We start from the raw sequence: 23,005 nt of genomic DNA, 5'->3' as shown, positions 1-23,005 counted from the left end.
TACATCTCTGAGCTACTTTCCCGATACACCCCCACACGCACTCTCCGATCCTCACAAGACCTCCTTCTCTCCTCTCCTCTTATTGCCTCTTCCCACAATCGACTCCAGGACTTCTCCCGTGCATCCCCCACACTCTGGAACTCGCTTCCCCAACATATCAGACTCTCACCTACAGTGGAATCCTTCTAAAGAAACCTGAAAACCACCTCTTCAGACAAGCCTACAACCCGTGACCCTGCTGCCTCTATACCGCCATGACCAGCTTCACCCGCACCTACTGTGTCCTTCTCCCATACCATGTAGATTGTGGGCCCTCGCGGGCAGGGCCCTCTCTCCTTCTGTACCAGTCTGTAACTCATCTTGTTTATGATTAGTGCAATTGTCTGTATTATGTATGTGCACCGCTTATCACATGTACAGCGCCAGGGAATGAATGGCGCTTTAATAATAAATAATAATAAGGCTACTTTCACACTAGCGTTCGATCGGATCCGTTCTGAACGGATCCGATCATAATAATGCAGACGGAGGCTCCGTTCAGAACGGATCCGTCTGCATTATTTTTAGCATATAACAGCTAAGTGTGAAAATAGCCTCGTGCGGATCCGTCCAGACTTTCAATGTAAAGTCAATGGGGGACGGATCCGCCTGACGATTGAGCCATATTGTGGCATCTTCAAACGGATCCGTCCCCATTGACTTACATTGTAAGTCTGGGCGGATCCGCACGGCCAGGCGGACACCCGAACGCTGCAAGCAGCGTTCAGCTGTCCGCCTGTCCGTGCGGAGGCGAGCGGAGCGGAGGCTGAACGCCGCCAGACTGATGCAGTCTGAGCGGATCCGCTCCATTCAGACTGCATCAGGGCTGGACGGCTGCGTTCGGGTCCGTTCGTGAGCTCCTTCAAACAGAATTCACGAGCGGACCGACGAACGCTAGTGTGAAAGTAGCCTGATACAGCGTGGACCATTTGCCTTGTATTTGTCTGGATTTTTAAACCGAATGAAATAAAAGTTTGCTTGTTTTTTGGAGCCGAACATCATTTCGTTTTCTTCCTATGGTTACTTACACATAATCTGCAACAGCTCCATATCTTCTTACTGGCATGTTGACGCAAATTTATGTCACATGTCGTTAAGGGGTTAAAGAGATGCTCAATCCATGTGCATAACGAAATAAAAATTATGACGACAAGTGCATAACAAGGGTAAAAAAAAAAATGACAGAATATAAGCATATGATGTTGTGAACGAGGTGACTGGATCCATTCAATCTTCAAGAAAGCAAATGGAAGAAGCCAACTGAAACCTGTTTAAAAATAAAGGGAAAAAAGTGAATATATAAACCAGAAAGAAAGCCGGAAAAATTTACTAGACAAATATAAAAAAAAGAAAGTACCTTTCATACAATATCCATTCTTTAGCGTTTTCCCTAAGGCTGGATGTTCTCAGGAAACATCACCACCAGGTATCTTTCTGGTAACGCGCGTCACCCCTATTGTTGTCTGCCTCCGATATGACCAGACCCTGCACCTGCAAAAAGATTAGCCTCAAAAATGAATGTCTTGCTCTTATCCAGGTCACATTTCTATCAAAATGTTCATTTAAATACTTCAAGTGGCCATCAGTTTATTAAACATTTCCATATTTAAAAAAAAATTAAAAATAAAAATCACACTTCCACAAAATACATGCTTTTAACCGCTTGCCGCACACCTAACGCCGAAAGGAGTCATTGCTGCGGCTCTCAGGCTACACTAACGCCGATTGGCGTCATCTCGCGTGAGCCGAGATTTCCTGTGACCGCGCGCACACAGGATCGCGCAGTTCACAAGTTCACCTGCAGCCTGCCGGCCGCGATCATTGGCTGGCAGGCTGTGGATTTTTGAATCGACCAATGAAATGGTTATGTCAGACGCTATTTTGAAAATAGCATCTGATATACCTGCTGCCTGCTCCTCTGGTGTCCCTTTTGCTTGGATCGACCACCAGAGGACACAGGCGGCTCTCTAAGTAGCACCAAATCACCACACTACACATTAGATATTACCCTGGCATTTATTAACCCCATATTTAGCACCTGATCACCCATATTAGACTCCCTGATCGCCCCCTTATCCACCCCCCTGTCACTGATCACCCCCCTGTAAGGGTTCCTCATCCCTGCCAGGTAGTTTAGCGCCCAGCCCACTCCAGTCACTGATTAGTCGCTAATTAGCGTCATCGCTGTCGCTAATCAGCACTAGTACTATATAGTATCTGTAAGTGATCAATACTGATCGCAATCAGATCTATATAAGTACATTAGGGTCACCTTAGGCTCTACAAAAAACGCCGTGTTCGCCCGATCAGGCCTGATCTTGTGCGCACACTTGCGTTCAGTCCGCCCCACCGCAGTGACAGAATATTTTTTTTCAGATCACTGCAAAAACACCGTAAAATCGCTGCGCCGCTATAAAGATCACTTTTGAGCTTTTTGGGTCTTTATTAGCGATCGCAGCTTTACTTCGCAAGCACTCCTTTTTACTAGGCAGGTTTGCTCTTTTTCCCGGGTAGTCTCAGAGGAATACCCCCTAAATTTAGTGAACCCAAAATGTCAAACAAGGGGGTATTCCGCTGAAGAGGCCTACAGGATTCTGACCGTTATGGATGAAAGCGATGGGGACGCCTCATCCGCTGAATCCAGTGGTTCAGAATATGAACCTGTAGACAGCAGTGGCACTCTAACCGCTAGTGAAGACGACGAGGTAGAGGTCCCTGCTACGGTCAGGCGTACCCGATCCCATGTCAGGGTTCTGCCTACCCCGCGTGATGAGCCTCATTTGCAGCAGAGTGGTGCTAGCGCTGATCTTGCTTATGGTGCGGCATACACCAGCAGCGCAGCACAGCCTGGACCTTCTACCAGCACTGCCGTATTCCCTGGTGAAGTGGCGAGCACCAGACGGGCAGTTCCAGCTGGTACGGTGGCACGTGCAATAACTCCCCTGTCGCAGCCACCGCGTTCACAGGCCCGTAGAGCCCTTAGTCTCCCAGAGGTGCTGGCAAATCCTAATTGGCAATCCCCTGCTTCCGCCGCACCCGTATTGCCCCCTTTCTCCGCCCAGTCCCGAGTTCGCGTGGAGACGGCTCATTTAGGATCGGCCCTTCAGTTTTTTGAGCTGTTCTTCACCGCGGATCTCTATGACCTAGTTGTGGCAGAAACCAACCGCTACGCCACACAGTTTATTACCGCCAATCCGGAAAGCTTCCATGCCCAGCCTTTCCGGTGGAAACCAGTCACAGTTTCCGAATTTAAAATTTTGTTGGGCCTTCTCCTCAGCATGGGTCTAACTAAAAAAAACTTATTGCGGTCATATTGGTCTAAAGACCCAATACATTTCATGCCCATGTTCTCTGCTGCAATGTCCAGGGCGCGTTTTGAGGCCATCATGTGCTTTATGCATTTCACTGACAATAGCACCTGTCATCCAAGAGGCCACCCTGCTTATGACCGGCTCCACAGAATTCGGCCCCTCATAGACCATTTGTCATCCAGATTTGCAGATGCGTATACCCCCAATCAAAACATCTGCATAGACGAGTCCCTAGTACATTTTACCGGGCGCCTTGGCATCAAACAGTACATCCCCAGCAAGCGCGCCCGGTCAACTGTGCTTCTTGCAGACTCCAGACTAACTCTATAGGCCCCCTGCAGAGTATTACTTAGCCATACACCCACCAAGCAAAAACCTCACCTGCTTCTGCCCTTGTCCTCACCAGATCAAACCACTCAAAAGCCCGGAAATCAACTGTGCTTCTTGCAGACTCCAGACTGGCTCCGCCTACTCGAGTCTGGTCACATGGGCATGACATCATCAGAGGTCCTTTAGCTGCCTAGGAAATAGCATCTACCGTGGAGAAAGCAGCTGCTCTCCTGGGTGACATTATGCGCGCATTTCGTGGCTTCTAATCGAAAAGATCAACACGGGAGAGGCTCTGCGTGTGTCAGGACCCTGACAGGTATTTATAACCAGTGCCCGCAGTAAACATGGACGCTGCGCTTGGCACCGGTCACGTGACCGCTACTAGAACGTCTCAGTTTGAACGGGCCAATTAGGGTTGGTTTGCGTTTCAAGCCTCTCGCCGGTCGCTGGGTTTGGGCGTCACGTGCCGCTCTCGCACCTTCCCATTGGCTGTTGATGAAAGCGGCCGCCAAATACGAAATAGAGAGCGAGTAACCGATTGTTCCCTGAGGTAACGGAGGCCTGCGACCGGAGGAGAGCGAGCAGCGGCCCGAGACTGAGAGCCAGGCCTGCGGATAGGTAGGTGTATACTGTGGCGGGGGACCTGAGGCAATAATGAGGAGTCCTGCTCCGGGGTAGACACAGAGCAGCCCCCCATAATAACATATCCTCCTCCGGGGGGCTGATAGGTCACGTGTCATTATCTGTGTCTGGGAGAGCTGGGTTATAACCAGCATGGCTGCCCTCACACTTGTCTGTCAGGCTGAGCCCTTCAGGACTCTAGGAAAGCTGGGTGTTGGGTCACTGACCACATCTGTGCAGGCCACCGTACCGGTCATGGCGTCTACCACGTGACCTGTACACACTAACGACGTGACTCAGCCAGTCTGATGTGTCGTGGCGTCCAATACGGGCAAGAATATCGCCTGCCGTCCCCCTGACCAATCTGCCTGTCACCAGCTCTGACGGCGGCGTGACCTGGGCGGCCATTAGTTGTGGGGGTAGCCGGCAAGCTGCTGTCACTGGAGGCGGCTATGCTGGTGCCTTTGATCGTCCCCAGCTCCGCCCACAACGGTCTGGAGAAGCCACCATAACGCCCTCCTTGGAGGAGCCAGTGACACCCAACGCTGCAGAGTAGGGCAATTCCATGGAAATGTCAACCCCATCACACAAAAATGAAATTGTATTTAACCGCTTGCCGCCACGCTAACGCCGAAAGGCGTCATCGCGGCGGCTCTCCCAGGTCACACTAACGCCAATAGGCGTCATCTCGCGAGATTTCCTGTGAACGCGCGCACACAGGCGCGCGCGCTCACAGGAACGGAAGGTAAGCGAGTGGATCTCCAGCATGCCAGCGGCGATCGCTCGCTGGCAGGCTGGAGATCCGAATTTTTTAACCCCTAACAGGTATATTAGACGCTGTTTTCATAACAGCGTCTAATATACCTCCTACCTGGTCCTCTGGTGGTCCCTTTTGTTAGGATCGACCACCAGAGGACTCAGGTAGGTCAGTACAGTCGCACCAAACACTACACTACACTACACACACCCCCCGTCACTTATTAACCCCCTTATAAACCCATGATCACCCCATATAAACTCCCTGATCACCACCCTGTCATTGATCACCACCCTGTCATTGATCACCCCCCTGTCAGGCTCCGTTCAGACGTCCGTATGATTTTTACGGATCCACGGATACATGGATCGGATCCGCAAAAAGCATACGGACGTCTGAATGGAGCCTTACAGGGGGGTGATCAATGACAGGCGAGTGATCACCCATATACACTCCCTGATCACCCCCTGTCATTGATCACCCCCCTGTCATTGATCACTCCCCTGTAAGGCTCCATTCAGACGTCCGCATGATTTTTACGGATACATGGATCGGATCCGCAAAACACATGCGGACGTCTGAATGGAGCCTTACAGGGGGTGATCAATGACAGGCGGGTGATCACCCATATACACTCCCTGATCACCCCCCTGTCATTGATAACCCCCCTGTAAGGCTCCATTCAGACATCCGCATGATTTTTACGGATCCATGGATACATGGATCGGATCCGCAAAACACATGCGGACGTCTGAATGGAGGGTGATCAATGACAGGCGGGTGATCACCCATATACACTCCCTGATCACCCCCTGTCATTGATAACCCCCCTGTAAGGCTCCATTCAGACGTCCGCATGCGTTTTGTGGATCCGATCCATGTATCCATGGATCCGTAAAAAATCATGCGGATGTCTGAATGGAGCCTTACAGGGGGGGTGATCAGTGACAGGGGGGTGATCAGGGAGTCTATATGGGTGATCACCCCCCTGTCATTGATCACCCCCCCCCCCCCCCCCTGGTAAGGCTCCATTCAGACATTTTTTTTTGGCACAAGTTAGCGGAAATTTTTTGTTTGCTTTTGTGTTTGTTTTTTCTTACAAAGTCTCATATTCCACTAACTTGTGTCAAAAAATAAAATCTCACATGCACTCGCCGTACCCCTCACGGAATCCAAATGCGTAAACATTTTTAGACATTTATATTCCAGACTTCTTCTCACGCTTTAGGGCCCCTAAAAAGCCAGGGCAGTATAAATACCCCACATGTGACCCCATTTCGGAAAGAAGACACCCCAAGGTATTCCGTGAGGGGCATATTGAGTCCATGAAAGATTGAAATTTTTGTCCTAAGTTAGCGGAAAGTGAGACTTTGTGAGAAAAAACAAAAAAAAATCAATATCCGCTAACTTATGCAAAAAAAAAAAAAAATTCTAGGAACTCGCCATGCCCCTCACGGAATACCTTGGGGTGTCTTCTTTCCAAAATGGGGTCACTTGTGGCGTAGTTATACTGCCCTGGCAATTTAGGGGCCCAAATGTGTGAGAAGAACTTTGCAATCAAAATGTGTAAAAAATGGCCTGCAAAATCTGAAAGGTGCACTTTGGAATATGTGCCCCTTTGCCCACCTTGGCAGCAAAAAAGTGTGACACATGTGGTATCGCCGTACTCAGGAGAAGTTGGGGAATGTGTTTTGGGGTGTCATTTTACATATACCCATGCTGGGTGAGAAAAATATCTTGGTCAAATGCCAACTTTGTATAAAAAAAATGGGAAAAGTTGTCTTTTGCCAAGATATTTCTCTCACCCAGCATGGGTATATGTAAAATGACACCCCAAATCACATTCCCCAACTTCTCCTGAGTACGGCGATACCAGATGTGTCACACTTTTTTGATGCCAAGGTGGGCAAAGGGGCACATATTCCAAAGAGCACCTTTCAGATTTTGCAGGCCATTTTTTACACATTTTGATTGCAAAGTTCTTCTCACACATTTGGGCCCCTAAATTGCCAGGGCAGTATAACTACGCCACAAGTGACCCCATTTTGGAAAGAAGACACCCCAAGGTATTCCGTGAGGGGCATGGCGAGTTCCTAGAATTTTTTATTTTTTGTCGCAAGTTAGTGGAATATGAGACTTTGTAAGAAAAAATAAAAAAAATAAAATCATCATCATCATTTTCCGCTAACTTGTGACAAAAAATAAAAAGTTCTATGAACTCACTATGCCCATCAGCGAATACCTTAGGGTGCCTACTTTCTGAAATGGGGTCATTTGTGGGGTGTTTCTACTGTCTGGGCATTGTAGAACCTCAGGAAACATGACAGGTGCTCAGAAAGTCAGAGCTGCTTCAAAAAGCGGAAATTCACATTTTTGTACCATAGTTTGTAAACGCTATAACTTTTACCCAAACCTTTTTTTTTTTTTGCCCAAACATTTTTTTTTTTATCAAAGACATGTAGAACAATACATTTGGCGAAAAATGTATATATGGATGTCGTTTTTTTTTGCAAAATTTTACAGCTGAAAGTAAAAATTGTCATTTTTTTGCAAAAAAATCGCTAAATTTCGATTAATAACAAAAAAAGTAAAAATGTCAGCGGCAATGAAATACCACCAAATGAAAGCTCTATTAGTGAGAAGAAAAGGAGGTAAAATTCATTTGGGTGGTAAGTTGCATGACCGAGCGATAAACGGTGAAAGGAGTGGAGTGCCGATTTGTAAAAAAGGGCCTGGTCACTAGGGGGGTATAAACCTGTGGTCCTTAAGTGGTTAAAAACACAATATGTGTGTAATATTTATGTACACAATCTAAAGTTCAAGGAAATATTGTTTTGTAACTTAAAAAAAAAGGCACCTTGATGCAGCAACATTGTAAGATGGCCGATTTGCTTGCACAGATGGTGCGTTCTTTGTCACGTTTGTGATACCATCAAGTAAGCCAGGACGTCTTGCCATTTGTTTGGTTAGTGCAGTCACTTGTAGCATGCAGTAGAGATTTGATATTAATAGAGACTTTCCACCATGTTTACAAGTCAACCACTAGCTGTTTAAAGATGGTGTGCATGAGCATGTGATTCCGTCACGATAACCCAGATTTTTCTTGCTATACGGGTCAGTATTTTATACAGGTCAGTAAAAAGTTTTGTGCAAAGCACTACCTTTACCAGGATTATTACTGTAAAAAGTCAAACATTTTCCCACGTTATTAGGACAGTTCTGGCACTGTGACGGAATCGCCTGAATGTCCCTAAGGCTATTTCATGCTAACTAGAGTGGTAGTATAGGTCTATGCAGCATCCAATTTATTTTATGTCTATGAGGTTGTAGCAACTTGTGAGAAAGATGTGCAAAACTGATGCTGAGAGACGACGTCAAAGTCGAGAAAGACAAAAAGATGCCGGCCTGCAGACAACTTAAGAAATTCAACAAACGGCATAATATTGCTCAAAGATACAAAGACAAGCAGAAGACATTTCACAAGATAAAGCTTCTATATCTACAGCAGTTGCCGATGCTCCATGCAGTCATGAATCTGCTTTAACCTTCATAATTTCCATACAATAGTAGGCAAAGTCTTGGGAAAGCACTTAAAGGGGTTGTCCAGGTTCAGAGCTGAACCCGGACATACCCTTATTTTTACCCAGACAGCCCCCCTGAGGCTAGCATTGGAGCATGCTAAATCGCGCAGGGCAAGGGCTCTTGTTTTCAATAACACACTGCCGGGCGGAAACTTCTGCCCCCGGCAATGTGTTCGGTGACGTCACTGCCTCTGAGGGGTGGGCTTTAGCTTTGCCCGCCCATCAGTGCCTGGCAGCCCCATGAAAACCCCCGATACGTCACTGGATCTCCAAAAAAATGCCTTTGCCCTGCGCAATTTAGCGCAGGGCAAAGGAGAGCATTGGAGCATGAACTGCTCCGATGCTCATGTCAGGGGGGCTGCCGGGGGGCAAATTGAGGTATGTCCGGGTTCAGTTTTGAACCCGAACAACCCCTTTAAGCGGGTCAAGAGAGGTCTTCCGCGCAGTCCACGGAAAATCATTTTGTGTACAATGATTGTACAATGCCTCAGTGATCAGTTTCCCTCTCCATCCCAATTTTTTAGTCCCAGAGCAAGTAATCAGCAGGTCAATGCTGTTGGGAAAGAGTTCTACAACAGTGATATCAGTTGGATGTCACCTGGTTTAAAGGACTACATCATTGTTAAATGTTGGTAGTTTCGTGCTCTGCTCATACTATGGAAAAAATTCAAACGCTCATACGTTAGACAACCAGCAGACTCCCAATTTGAAGTTCTCAACTTGAGAAAGAATGATGAAGCAGGCAAGATTTTTGTGTTCCCAGAAAAAGAAAATCAATGCTGGTTTGATGAACATGATGTTATACATATACCGCAGCCAACTTTAAAGTTGTCCTATGACAGAATGAAATATGTATTTGCGAACTCCGTTAGTGCAGAATGAGAGCTGCTTGTATAAAAGAAAATTATAAGCTTTTAAATATTCATTAAAGAAAACTTAAGTTGAATAAAATCTTTCATTACACTGAGAAGGACAACTGGTGATTCCGTCACAGTGCTGAAAATCGATGGTAAGGGCTCTTTCACACCTGCGTTCTTTTCTTCCGGCATAGAGTTCCGTCGTCGGGGCTCTATGCCGGAAGAATACGGATCAGGATTATCCTAATGCATTCTGAATGGACAGTCCGTCCTTCAGGATGCATCAGGATGTCTTCAGTTCTGGAACGGAACGTTTTTTGGCCGCAGCAAATAGCGCAGCATGCTGCGCTTTTTGCTCCGGCCAAAAATCCGGAACACTTGCCGCAAGGCCGGATCCGGAATGAATGCCCATTGAAAGGCATTGATCCGGCCTTAAGCTAAACGTCGTTTCGGCGCATTGCCGGATGCGACGTTTAGCTTTTTCTCAATGGTTACCATGGCTGCCGGGACGCTAAAGTCCTGGCAGCCATGGTTAAGTGTAGTGGGGAGCGGGGAGCAGCATACTTACCATCCGTGCGGCTCCCGGGGCGCTCCAGAGTGACGTCAGGGTGCCCCAAGCGCATGGATCACGTGATCGCATGGACACGTCATCCATGCGCATGGGGCGCTCTGACGTCATTCTGGAGCGCCCCGGGAGCCGCACGGATGGTAAGTATGCTGCTCCCCCGCTCCCCACTACTACTATGGCAACCAGGACTTTAATAGCGTCCTGGGTGCCATAGTAACACTGAAAGCATTTTGAAGACGGATCCGTCTTCAAATGCTTTCAGTACACTTGCGTTTTTCCGGATCCGGCGTGTAATTCCGGCAAGTGGAGTACACGCCGGATCCGGACAACGCAAGTGTGAAAGAGGCCTAAGCTATGTTTTATAACAAAGTGAGAAAAATGATATCTGCTACTAGGCTATATACTAAGTAATGTATAACATATATAACATAAACATTATCTTTTTCTTTTACATTCACAGAGATTTATTCTTTTTGAAACAAACTCATCGCTTTGTGTCCATGAAAAGTGATTCCGTCACAACATGTTATGGACAATTTACACAATGTAACGGAAGCAAAAAATAAAAGTATTTTTGCTTAAATGTACAGCCTCATATATGCTTTGTCACACAATGCCAAAATGCATATAGCATATACTTTAGTAGCAGAATTATTTACAGACAAATGTGGAAGCACATACTTAAATAGTGATTCCGTCACAAATGGAATTGCCCAGTAGTCTCCAGGCTGAGGCTCTCTAGGAGTTGCAGAACTAGAGTTCCCAGCATGCTCTGCCTCCGGTGGGTGATGTCCATCCCTGGGGTCGGTACAGATTTACTGCTGGAGTCTCCGGAACATCCCGTGAATCCACCATATTGCCCTTCACCCTCCATGAAGGCACCAGACCATGAGATGATCCTCCTCCCACCAGGCATGGACAGGAAGCATAAAGGGGGCCCCTCCAGAGGTGTATCAACATGGCAGCAGTTGGCGCCTACCTCAGGCACGAGCGTCTTGTTTGGATTTGTGCCCACCGCTATGATCCACATCCCATAACCTCCGGACCGGCAATGGAGGGGGATGAGCAGCGGTGACTGGACCTTTCACAGAGTCCCTACAGTCTGGAACTGGCTACCCGATTGTCTTGGCTCGGGCAGGTGACGTCACCAAGGGAGGCCTTGGAAATGCCTTTCTGTAAGCAGGCCCCTGGTGACATTTTTGGTGCCCTGCTTGTTGATTGGCTTGGAAAAAAAACAGGCACGTGGGTTAAGGCAAAAGTTGTTCTGACCCTGGTGCTCGATATATTCGGGTGGCGTTTTTCACGCTTCCTGCAGCCGGAGAGTGGAGCCTGGCCTCAGTGTGGAGGTTCACGCCTGTATAGGTGCGCGCTGTGGCCTCTCGTACACGGCCGTGTCTGTTTTGCAGTCTGCAGATCTGCAAAATACGGATGGTGTCCATGTGCTGTCAGCGTTTTATTTGCAGATGCATTCATTTTAAAGGGGTTATCCTGGAAGTTTTATTGATGACCTATTCTCTGGATAGGTCATCAATATTAGATAGGTGAGGGTTTGACACGCCGAACCCCCACCAATCAGCTGTTAGAAGAGGCTGGTGCTCTGTGAGCGCCACAACGTACATCGCTCACATGGCCTAGTTGCAGCTCAGCCCCATTGAAGTAAGTAATGTTGAGCTGCAATACTGAGCACTGCCACTGTACAACATATGGCGCTATGCTCACCAGAGCTCCCTATAACAGCTGCTCGGTGCTGGGGCTCTGACCCCCGCCAACGGGATAGGTCATCATGATCAATTCCTGGACAACCCTTTTAAATGTCTATTTTGCAGAAAAGACCTGCTGCATCCATTTGTTTGCAAAGAGATAAAACATGTCGTCCGTCCACTCCCAGGCTGCGGAGCAGGACGAGGGACCTTTGCATATCATCCGTCCACTCTCAGGCCAGAGAAGGACGAGGGACCTTTACTTCTTCAGCTTCTTCCTCTACATATCGTCCGTCCACTCTCGGGCCAGAGAAGGACGAGGGACCTCTACTTCTATAAACTTCTTGTGATACACGTGAGATAAGATCATCAGGGGTGTGGAAATTTAAAAAAAAAACTACTTGTCGAAGGACTAAAGCGGGGTCTCAATCTACTTGTCCTGATACAAAAAGTAATTGTAAATCAAAACCATATTTAAGTGAATCCCTTTAATGTACATGCCATACTGGGGCAGTGAATCCCTTTAATGTACATGCCATACTGGGGCAGTGAATCCCTTTAATGTACATGCCATACTGGGGCAGTGAATCCCTTTAATGTACATGCCATACTGGGGCAGTGAATCCCTTTAATGTACATGCCATACTGGGGCAGTGAATCCCTTTAACCACTTCAGCCCCGCTAGGTGAAACCCCCTTCATGACCAGAGCACTTTTTACACTTCGGCACTACACTCCTTTCACCGTTTATCGCTCGGTCATGCAACTTACCACCCAAATGAATTACCTCCTTTTCTTCTCACTAATGGAGCTTTCATTTGGTGGTATTTTATTGCTGCTGACATTTTTACTTTTTTTGTTATTAATCAAAATGTAACGATTTTTTTGCAAAAAAATGACATTTTTCACTTTCAGCTGTGAAATTTTGCAAAAAAAACGACATCCATATATAAATTTTTCGCTAAATTTATAGTTCTACATGTCTTTGATAAAAAAAAAAATGTTTGGGCAAAAAAAAAAATGGTTTGGGTAAAAGTTATAGCGTTTACACACTATGGTACAAAAATGTGAATTTCCGCTTTTTGAAACGGCTCTGATTTTCTGAGCACCTGTCATGTTTCCTGAGGTTCTACAATGCCCAAACAGTAGAAACACCCCACAAATGACCCCATTTCGGAAAGTAGACACCCTAAGGTATTCGCTGATGGGCATAGTGAGTTCATAGAACTTTTTATTTCCAGGACGTCCCTCCATGACAGCACCCATGGAGGATGTCCTATTGGTCTCTGTAGGGACAGGAAGCGAGAGAGATTAAAAGGCCCCCTCCCCTCCCACTCTCCAGTGTTCTTCCTGTCCCTACAGGGATCGGAGCAGAGAGAATCTTTCCCGACTCTGGGAATCTATTTCAGGGCCGAGCCTGGTCGGGGGGGTCTCCCTCTCCTCTTCAGGCTCTGGAGGGCCCGGGGGCTAGCACCTCTCTGGGTAGGGGTCCCCTAGCTTCCCCTGATACCTGTCTTTCCTTTCCACATCAAGCTGTGGGTGGCCGCGGTATCAGGGAGCCGAAGCCGCTTCTTCCGGGTTCGGGAGCTCTGGGATCGGCTGCGGCTCCTGCGCTCGGCGCTCCTCCCGTTGACGTGCAGGCCCATGTGACCGGAAGTGAGGTCACATGGGCGGAAGCAAGATGGCGGCGCCCAGGGAACGCTGAGCCCGGCGGAATGCACGCAAGGGGGGGTCGACTCTCCGTTTGATTGAGTCCCCCCCCACCTGGATTTAAGGAGGCGGAGCCGCGCGGCAACGGGTGGACCAGGTAGGACATAAATTGTGTGTCAGTTTGATTGTCCAAGCGTGGTATGGAGGTCCAGATGTCAGCTATGGATTCTAGCGCAGACATCCCTAACCCGAGTCATGTAAGTAGTGAGGCTTGTATTCCGGTCCCTCTCTCTCTTCTTGACACTGGACTAATGGTCTCTCTCTCTTCCATACCAGGGAGAGAAAGACACCACGGTTAAAACGCTGGTAGAACCCAAAAAGAAACCCAGAAGATGTGCTCTGTGCTCAAAGAGACTGGGGGACACGCATGTAAAAGCCCTGTGTAGCGACTGCCTGGCAAAGATCCTCAGAGACGAACAATCCTCCCTTTTGGCTGATCTGAGGGTGATTGTGAAAGAGGAGATCCAAGCGGCCAGCTCTAGTATAGCACAGAGACCCTGTGCCGTCTCCCCTCCCCCCAAGAGACCCCGTGTTCTTAGGGAGTCAGATTCTGAGGAAGAAGGTTTATATCTGTCAGAAGGGGAAACCTCAAAGGGAGATGAGGATCAGGGCTCGTCTTATATGGCCGACGACCAGAGAAGATATCTCTTCTCGCAAGAAGATCTAGATCCCCTCCTGTCGGCTGTAAGGCAGACAATGGATATAGAGGAGGAAGAACAGACTCGCTCGATACAGGACGAGATGTTCGGCGGCTTAAAAGCTAAGAAGAAAAAGTTGTTCCCGGTAAACGAGACCTTAAAGGACCTAGTCATAGACGAGTGGGCAGATGCCGATAGAAAATTGTACATTCCACGGGAGTTTAAGAACAGACTATTGTTCAACTCAGAGGACACAAAACTGTGGGATATAGTTCCTAAAGTTGACATTCAAGTGGCAAAGGTGGTAAAGAGAACCACTCTCCCCTTTGAAGACTCAGCCCAGCTAAAGGAACCAATGGATCGAAAGATCGACGGTTTGCTCAAAAGAGCATGGGAAGTGTCGGCCAACAGCATAAATACCAACATTGCTGCTACCTCCGTGGCTAGATCTCTGTGTTTATGGGTGAACCAGCTGGAGGAACATCTCAAGCGGGACACCCCTAAAGAAGAAATTCTGGCATCCCTGCCTCTCTTTAAGATGGCCGCATCCTTTGTAGCAGACGCCTCGGCAGAGTCCATAAGGTTCGCAGCAAAAACAGACTCCCTAACAAATACGGCAAGGAGAGCCCTGTGGCTAAAATCCTGGTCTGGGGATATAGCCTCCAAGAATAAATTATGCGCCTTACCTCTTAAAGGTTCTCACCTCTTTGGTCCGGTACTGGACGAGATCCTGGAGAAAACAGCGGACAGAAAGAAAGGGTTTCCGGAGGAAAAAGGCAAGAAACCCTTGCCCTTTCGTAAAACGACCAGCAGCTTCCAGGGCACTCCCAGAGGTAAAGGGAAAACAGGAAGGTGGAGCTACCCCAAAGGAGGAAGAGGTCGGGGTTTCCTTTTTAATCCCAACTCCAAGCCTGAGAAACAATGACGCCAGACCAGTAGGGGGCAGACTTCAGTTCTTTTGGGAAGAATGGACCCGGATAACCAAGAACCAATACATCCTGGAATCCATCCAGAAAGGGTTCAAGATAGAGTTTCGCCTTCCCCCTCCTCATCTTTTTCAGGCCACAATATTTCAGTCGACCTCCCTGCAGAATCAACTTCTGGCGGACATCCAAAAACTTCTGAGTTTGGGCGCAATAGTACAAGTCCCTCCTTCAGAAGAATTCAAGGGTCACTATTCAAAGCTCTTCCTCATAACCAAACCGGATGGCTCCAAGAGAACCATAATCAACCTGAAATTCCTAAACAAATGGATAACACATCACCACTTCAAGATGGAATCAATAAAATCCGCAATTCCATTGATAAGCCCAGGGGCGTTCCTATGCACCCTGGATCTAAAGGACGCTTATTACGACGTCCCCATTCACCCTCAGTACCAACAATACTTGAGGTTCGCAATCAAGAAGGATGGCAGGATTATGCATTTCCAGTTCCAATGTCTCCCGTTTGGGATCTCATCAGCCCCACGGATCTTTACAAAGGTAGTGGCGGAGATAGTTGCCTATCTAAGACAGAGACAGGTAACTATAATTCCCTACCTAGACGATTTTCTGCTTGTGGCAGACTCACAGGAGGAGTTAGAGCTTCACAAAGAATGGACTCTATCTTTGCTCACACGTTTAGGATGGAAAATAAACCTGGAGAAATCAGACCTACATCCAGCAACACAAAAGAGGTTCCTAGGAACCCTCCTAAACTCCGTGACCCAATATTCTCTTCTTCCCCAGGACAAGCAGGTCAGTATAAGGGAAAGAATAAGAGCCTTCAAACTAAAGAAAAAACGGACTCTACGGGAAGCCATGCAAGTCCTGGGTCTGATGACCTCATGCATCACAACAGTTCCTTGGGCCCAATTCCATTCAAGAACTCTCCAAGCGGAAGTCCTCTCTTCCTGGGACAAGGACCACAGATCTCTGAACGCCAGGATATCTCTTTCGGACAGAGCAGTAAGCTCCCTCTCCTGGTGGCTGTTAGCAAGAAACCTGTCCCGGGGGATTTCCTGGAACACGTTACCACTCAGAACGTTAACCACGGACGCAAGCAGCCAGGGTTGGGGGGCTCACATAGAGGATCAGTTCTTTCAGGGCAGCTGGTCAGATACAGACGCCCTACGATCCTCAAACTACCGGGAGCTAAAAGCGGTCTGGGAGTCCCTGAGGGCGGCAGAACATCTCCTCATAGGTCATCATGTCCGACTTCTATCAGACAACATAACAACTGTCTGCTACATAAAGAGACAAGGGGGGACGAAGAATCCTCATCTCCAGCGGCTAGCGGATCTCATCTTCAGCTGGTCAGAGGAAAAGATCTTATCCATTTCAGCCACACACCTGAAAGGGTCTCTCAATCGCACAGCGGACTTTCTCAGCCGACAGTTAGTCAGGCCAGGGGAATGGAAATTGAACCAGGAGGTATTCCAGTTGATTTGCCAGCAGTGTGGGAGACCTCAGGTGGATTTATTCGCGTCCAGCAGAAATACTCAGCTGGACTGTTTCTTCTCACTAGACCCAAGAGGAGGACCACTGGCGGTGGATGCTCTTTCCCAACTGTGGGACATGAGTCTAGCCTACGCTTTTCCCCCACTTCTCCTCATACCGCAGATCCTGAAGAAATTGAGAGGGTGTTCATTCACGCTGATTTTGATAGCCCCAGCTTGGCCCAAGAGAGCCTGGTTTTCGGTTCTAAAGACTATGTCCATCAGGGATCCAATATCCCTTCCAAAAAGACAGGATCTTCTATCACAGGGTCCTCTGTTTCACCCCAACCTGGACAAACTGAACCTTACAGCATGGATCCTGAGAGGCAGACCTTAAGGAATAAAGGACTCTCGGACAAGGTAATTTCAACTTTACAGAGCTGCCGAAAACCTGTCACAAGAGCAATATACAACAAGGTCTGGAAGAAGTTCTCATCCTGGTTGTCACAGAACCATACAGATTCCGCATCCCCCACAGTGGGTTGTATTTTAGAGTTCCTTCAGGAGGGGTTCGACGCAGGTCTGAAACCCAGCACACTCAAGGTACAGGTTTCGGCTCTCAGCTGCTGTCTCGATAGTCCCCTTGCAGACCATAGGTGGATTAAAAGCTTTCTAAGAGCAGCTTCTAGATTGAGACCCACCTTGAGACAGTCGGTCCCCCCCTGGAGTCTAAACATAGTTTTAGAAGGGTTATGTGATCCTCCCTTTGAGCCGATTGGGCAGACATCCGAAAAATTTCTGTCTCTAAAAGCGGTGTTCCTTCTGGCTATAACCACAGCCCGCAGGATAGGGGAAATCCAGGCCTTATCAATTAAACAACCTTATCTAAGGATTCTGGATGACCGCATAATCTTGAGGCCGGATCCAGCTTTTCTTCCCAAGGTGGTCTCTACTTTCCATAGAGAACAGGAGCTAACACTCCCTTCATTTTGTTCCTTTCCCAAAAATATTCAGGAGGAAAGATTCCAGAGGCTGGACGTTAGAAGAACAATCCTAGCCTATCTGGACAGAACCAGTTCCTGGAGGAGATCAAGTAATCTGTTCATCCAGTTCGGTGGGAAAATAGAGGCTTGAAAGCATCAAAACAGACGCTGGCACGGTGGATTAAGGACACCATCAGAGAAACATACAGACTGCAGGAAATGGCCTGCCCCTTAAATCTGAAGGCACATTCCACGAGAGCGATGGCAACTTCCTGGGCTGAAAGGGCCGACGCTACAGTTGACCAGATTTGCAAGGCTGCGACCTGGTCTAACTTCCTGACTTTCGCCAAGCATTATAGGCTTGATGTATTGGCCGGACAGGACTTGGCCTTTGGGCGAAAAGTCCTTCAGGCAGTAGTCCCCCCCCCTAGGAGATTCAGTTGTTAGTTCTCCATGGGTGCTGTCATGGAGGGACGTCCTGGAAATACTGGTTTAGTTTACCGGTAAATCCTTTTCCAGGAGTCCGACATGACAGCACCCTGTACTACCCTCCCTGTTATGCTGGTTCCAGCCTTCTAAGCAGTGTGAATATAACATTGTATTAATAAAGGTGTTGGATCCTATCCGGTGTAGTAATTTGAAAGAACACTGGAGAGTGGGAGGGGAGGGGGCCTTTTAATCTCTCTCGCTTCCTGTCCCTACAGAGACCAATAGGACATCCTCCATGGGTGCTGTCATGTCGGACTCCTGGAAAAGGATTTACCGGTAAACTAAACCAGTATTTTTTGTCACAAGTTAGCGGAAAATGATGATGATTTTTTATTTTTATTTTTTTCTTACAAAGTCTCATGTTCCACTAACTTGCGACAAAAAATAAAAAATTCTAGGAACTCGCCATGCCCCTCACGGAATACCTTGGGGTGTCTTCTTTCCAAAATGGGGTCACTTGTGGCGTAGTTATACTGCCCTGGCAATTTAGGGGCCCAAATGTGTGAGAAGAACTTTGCAATCAAAATGTGTAAAAAAATGACCGGTGAAATCCGAAAAGGTGCTCTTTGGAATATGTGCCCCTTTGCCCACCTTGGCATCAAAAAAGTGTCACACATCTGGTATCGCCGTACTCAGGAGAAGTTGGGGAATGTGTTTTGGGGTGTCATTTTACATATACCCATGCTGGGTGAGAGAAATATCTTGGCAAAAGACAACTTTTCCAATTTTTTTATACAAAGTTGGCATTTGACCAAGATATTTTTCTCACCCAGCATGGGTATATGTAAAATGACACCCCAAAACACATTGCCCAACTTCTCCTGAGTACGGCGATACCAGATGTGTCACACTTTTTTGCTGCCAAGGTGGGCAAAGGGGCACATATTCCAAAGTGCACCTTTCGGATTTTGCAGGGCATTTTTTACACATTTTGATTTCAAGGTACTTCTTACACATTTGGGCCCCTAAATTGCCAGGGCAGTATAACTACGCCACAAGTGACCCCATTTTGGAAAGAAGACACCCCAAGGTATTCCGTGAGGGGCATGGCGAGTTCCTAGAATTTTTTATTTTTTGTCGCAAGTTAGTGGAATATGAGACTTTGTAAGGAAAAAAAAAGAAAAATCATCATTTTCCGCTAAATTGTGACAAAAAATAAAAAATTCTAGGAACTCGCCGTGCCCTCCACGGAATACCTTGGTGTGTCTTCTTTCCAAAATGGGGTCACTTGTGGCGTAGTTATACTGCCCTGGCAATTTAGGGGCCCAAATGTGTAAGAAGTACCTTGAAATCAAAATGTGTAAAAAATGGCCTGCGAAATCCGAAAGGTGCCCCTTTGCCCACCTTGGCTGCAAAAAAGTGTCACACATCTGGTATCGCCGTACTCAGGAGAAGTTGGGGAATGTGTTTTGGGGTGTCATTTTACATATACCCATGCTGGGTGAGAGAAATATCTTGGCAAAAGACAACTTTTCCCATTTTTTTTTTTATACAAAGTTGGCATTTGACCAAGATATTTATCTCACCCAGCATGGGTATATGTAAAATGACACCCCAAAACACATTCCCCAACTTCTCCTGAGTACGGCGATACCACATGTGTGACACTTTTTTGCAGCCTAGATGCGCAAAGGGGCCCAAATTCCTTTTAGGAGGGCATTTTTAGACATTTGGATCCCAGACTTCTTCTCACACTTTCGGGCCCCTAAAAAGCCAGGGCAGTATAAATACCCCACATGTGACCCCACTTTGGAAAGAAGACACCCCAAGGTATTCAATGAGGGCATGGCGAGTTCATAGAATTTTTTATATTTTTTTTGCATAAGTTAGCGGATATTGATTTTTTTTTTTTTTTTTTTTTTCTCACAAAGTCTCACTTTCCGCTAACTTAGGACAAAAATTTCAATCTTTCATGGACTCAATATGCCCCTCACGGAATACCTTGGGGTGTCTTCTTTCCGAAATGGGGTCACATGTGGGGTATTTATACTGCCCTGGCTTTTTAGGGGCCCTAAAGCGTGAGAAGAAGTCTGGAATATAAATGTCTAAAAATGTTTACGCATTTGGATTCCGTGAGGGGTACGGCGAGTTCATGGGAGATTTTATTTTTTGACACAAGTTAGTGGAATATGAGACTTTGTAAGAAAAAACAAACACAAAAGCAAACAAAAAATTTCCGCTAACTTGTGCCAGTCTGAATGGAGCCTTACCGGGGGGGGGGGGGGGTGTGATCAATGACAGGGGGGTGATCAATTACAGGGGGGTGATCACCCATATAGACTCCCTGATCACCCCCCTGTCACTGATCACCCCCCCTGTAAGGCTCCATTCAGACATCCGCATGATTTTTTACGGATCCATGGATACATGGATCGGATCCACAGAACGCATGCGGACGTCTGAATGGAGCCTGACAGGGCGGTGATCAATGACAGGGGGTGATCAGGGAGTTTATATGGGTGATCACCCGCCTGTCATTGATCACCCCCCTGTAAGGCTCCATTCAGACGTCCGCATGATTTTTACGGATCCATGGATACATGGATCGGATCCGTAAAAATCATGCGGACGTCTGAACGGAGCCTGACAGGGCGGTAATCAATGACAGGGGGGTGATCAGGGAGTTTATATGGGGTGATCAGGGGTTTATAAGGGGTTAATAAGTGACGGGGGGGGGGGGGGGTGGGAGTGTAGTATAGTGTGGTGTGGTGTTTGGTGGGACTGTACTGACCTACCTGAGTCCTCTGGTGGTCGATCCTAACAAAAGGGACCACCAGAGGACCAGGTAGGAGGTATATTAGACGCTGTTATGAAAACAGCGTCTAATATACCTGTTAGGGGTTAAAAAATTCGGATCTCCAGCCTGCCAGCGAGCGATCGCCGCTGGCAGGCTGGAGATCCACTCGCTTACCTTCTGTTCCTGTGAGCGCGCGCGTTCACAGGAAATCTCGCGTCTCGCGAGAAGACGCGTATATGCGTCCAGGAGGAATAAAGCAACCACCTCCCGGACGCATATACGCGTACGGCGGTCGGGAGGTGGTTAATGTACATGCCATACTGGGGCAGTGAATCCCTTTAATGTACATGCCATACTGGGGCAGTTCCCCCCCCCCCCCCACCCCAATTCATGGAGGGTGAGTGGCTGGAAGTTGGCACCTGGCAGCACTCCTATTGACACTTCAATGCCAGGGAGAAGAAGCAGAGCGACAGCAGAGCATAGCTGACCCAGAGCAGTCACCACACACACTACCTGCTGGGCCATCGATCACGGCACGGGCTGCCACCATGTCAGGAGCTCCTGCTACAGCCGCTGACTAACGTGTGCCTCCGCTGGGAGCTGACTTCCGGCCCGTGGCGCCCGACTTCCGGCCTGCACAGGAGCGCTGATAACTAGTGATGGGAAGTTCGGATCTTTTAGGGGAATTGGTTCATTTGAATCAGCTCACTCATGAATCGGATCTTCAGTTCACTTGCTGAGTCACTGACTGAGCTGACTCGCAAGTGAACCGAAGACTCTAGGTGCCGGTGCGCATGCGCAGATGTTATGCAGTCGCTTCACAATCACTTGCTGCTGACTCGGTGCAGTCGGCTCTTCAGCTCTCTAATTAGTAATGAGCGAGTCAGGATCAGGAAGAGTGATTGATTATAGTGATAGTGAAGGGAAGCTGAGGCCGGACAGGAGGACTCGGGTCAGGAGTCGGGAGCGGTCACTGTGGTGTGCAATGTGCATGGTTACCCACAGTGACAGCAGTCTGACACTGACAGCAGTACAATGAACCAAGTGAAGTGATGTGAACCCACCCTTAGCTATATAGCTACTTAACTGAATGAGATGCCTTTAACATATATATATATGTCCTGACAAGCCAATTTGATCCTAAATGGTTAATTTAATTCAACCTGTAATCTAAACTCTTGTGTCATCTGTCACTTCTCCTATCCCTTAACCGCCTCCGGACCGCCTAACGCAGATGTGCGGTCCGGAGGCGGCAGCGCTGCGCACAGTCACGCATATACGCGTCATCTCGTGAGACGCGAGATGACGCATATATGCGCATGCGCAGTTCGCGCCGGCATTTCGTAGAGGGGGGTCGGGTCACCAGCCTGCCAGCCAATGATCGCGGCTGGCAGGCTGGCGATTTTTAAAAAAACCAATCAGAGGCCATATATCAGATCATATTTGTAAATATGATCTGTTATATGGCTGCCTGCTCCTCTGCTGGTTCTTTTCGTCGGTTGGATCCAGCAGAGGAGCAGGCTTCACAGTGAGTACACCAACACTACACTTTAGCCCCAGATCACCCCCCTGAACCCCAATTAACCCTTTGATCACCCCTTTGATCGCCCCTATCAATCACTAGTGAAAGGAAAAAAGTGATCAGTGTAAACTGTCACATTTTTTTTTCACTGGTATTGACCGTTAGGTTTTAGTATAGTTTAGGTCCCTTGGTTAGGTAGTTAGCAATCAGTTAGCGCCCAGCCCACCGCACCGCAGTCCGTTATTCGCTGATTAGTGTATCGCTAATCAGCATTTGTACTTTTATAGTATCTGGAAGTGATCAGAACTCATCACGGTCAGATCTATAATTGTATTAGTGTCACTTTAGTTCGCCCTCCACCCAAAACGCAGTGTTTGCCCGATCAGGCCTGATCGCTCGCCCACACGTGCGTTCGCCCACGCCCGCCCCACCGCAGTGACAAAAATTTTTTTTTTTTGATCACTGCACAATCACTTTACACGCACTGCGGCGATAAAAAAATCAGTTTTTATATTTATCAACCGCAGCGGCCTCCGGTACTTCGCTAGCCTCCCCTTTGTAAGACAGGCTTGCTTTTTTTCTTGGGTAGTCTCAGGGAATACCCCGAAATTTAGTTGCCCAAAATGTCTAACAGGGGGTATTCTTCTGAAGAGGCCTACAGGCTTCTGACCCAGTCGGATGAGGAGTGGGAACCCTCATCTGATGAATCCAGCGGGTCAGAATACAAACCTGTAGAAAGCAGTG

General features: G+C 47.7%; 1 protein-coding gene and 1 long non-coding RNA gene across 4 annotated transcripts in view; one reads left to right on the top strand and one right to left on the bottom strand.

Annotated features, from left to right (window-relative positions):
* Positions 1-1,034: 1,034 nt before the first annotated feature.
* On the bottom strand, positions 1,035-3,855 carry LOC122944509. The gene is made up of 3 exons (XR_006391023.1): positions 3,732-3,855; positions 1,397-1,530; positions 1,035-1,306 (listed from the first exon to the last, which is right to left on the bottom strand). It is a non-coding gene; the product is annotated as an uncharacterized LOC122944509 (long non-coding RNA).
* A 16-nt stretch (positions 3,856-3,871) lies between these two features.
* Positions 3,872-23,005, top strand: part of LOC122944496 (kinesin-like protein KIF22) — a 36,749-nt gene continuing 17,615 nt past the window's right edge. Inside the window, exon 1 of one of the 3 annotated variants that reach the window (XM_044302840.1) lies at positions 3,872-3,996. The gene's annotated coding sequence lies outside the window, so the exon portion shown is untranslated. Of the gene's footprint in view, positions 3,997-4,168; positions 4,299-23,005 lie in introns of those variants that run through there. The other 2 variants (XM_044302843.1, XM_044302839.1) reach the window with 2 other exon arrangements.

Source organism: Bufo gargarizans, chromosome 8 (assembly GCF_014858855.1).
Source record: "Bufo gargarizans isolate SCDJY-AF-19 chromosome 8, ASM1485885v1, whole genome shotgun sequence".
NCBI lineage: Eukaryota > Metazoa > Chordata > Amphibia > Anura > Bufonidae > Bufo > Bufo gargarizans.
Note: the sequence above shows the minus strand (reverse complement) of the source record. Positions and strands in the feature narration are given on the sequence as shown.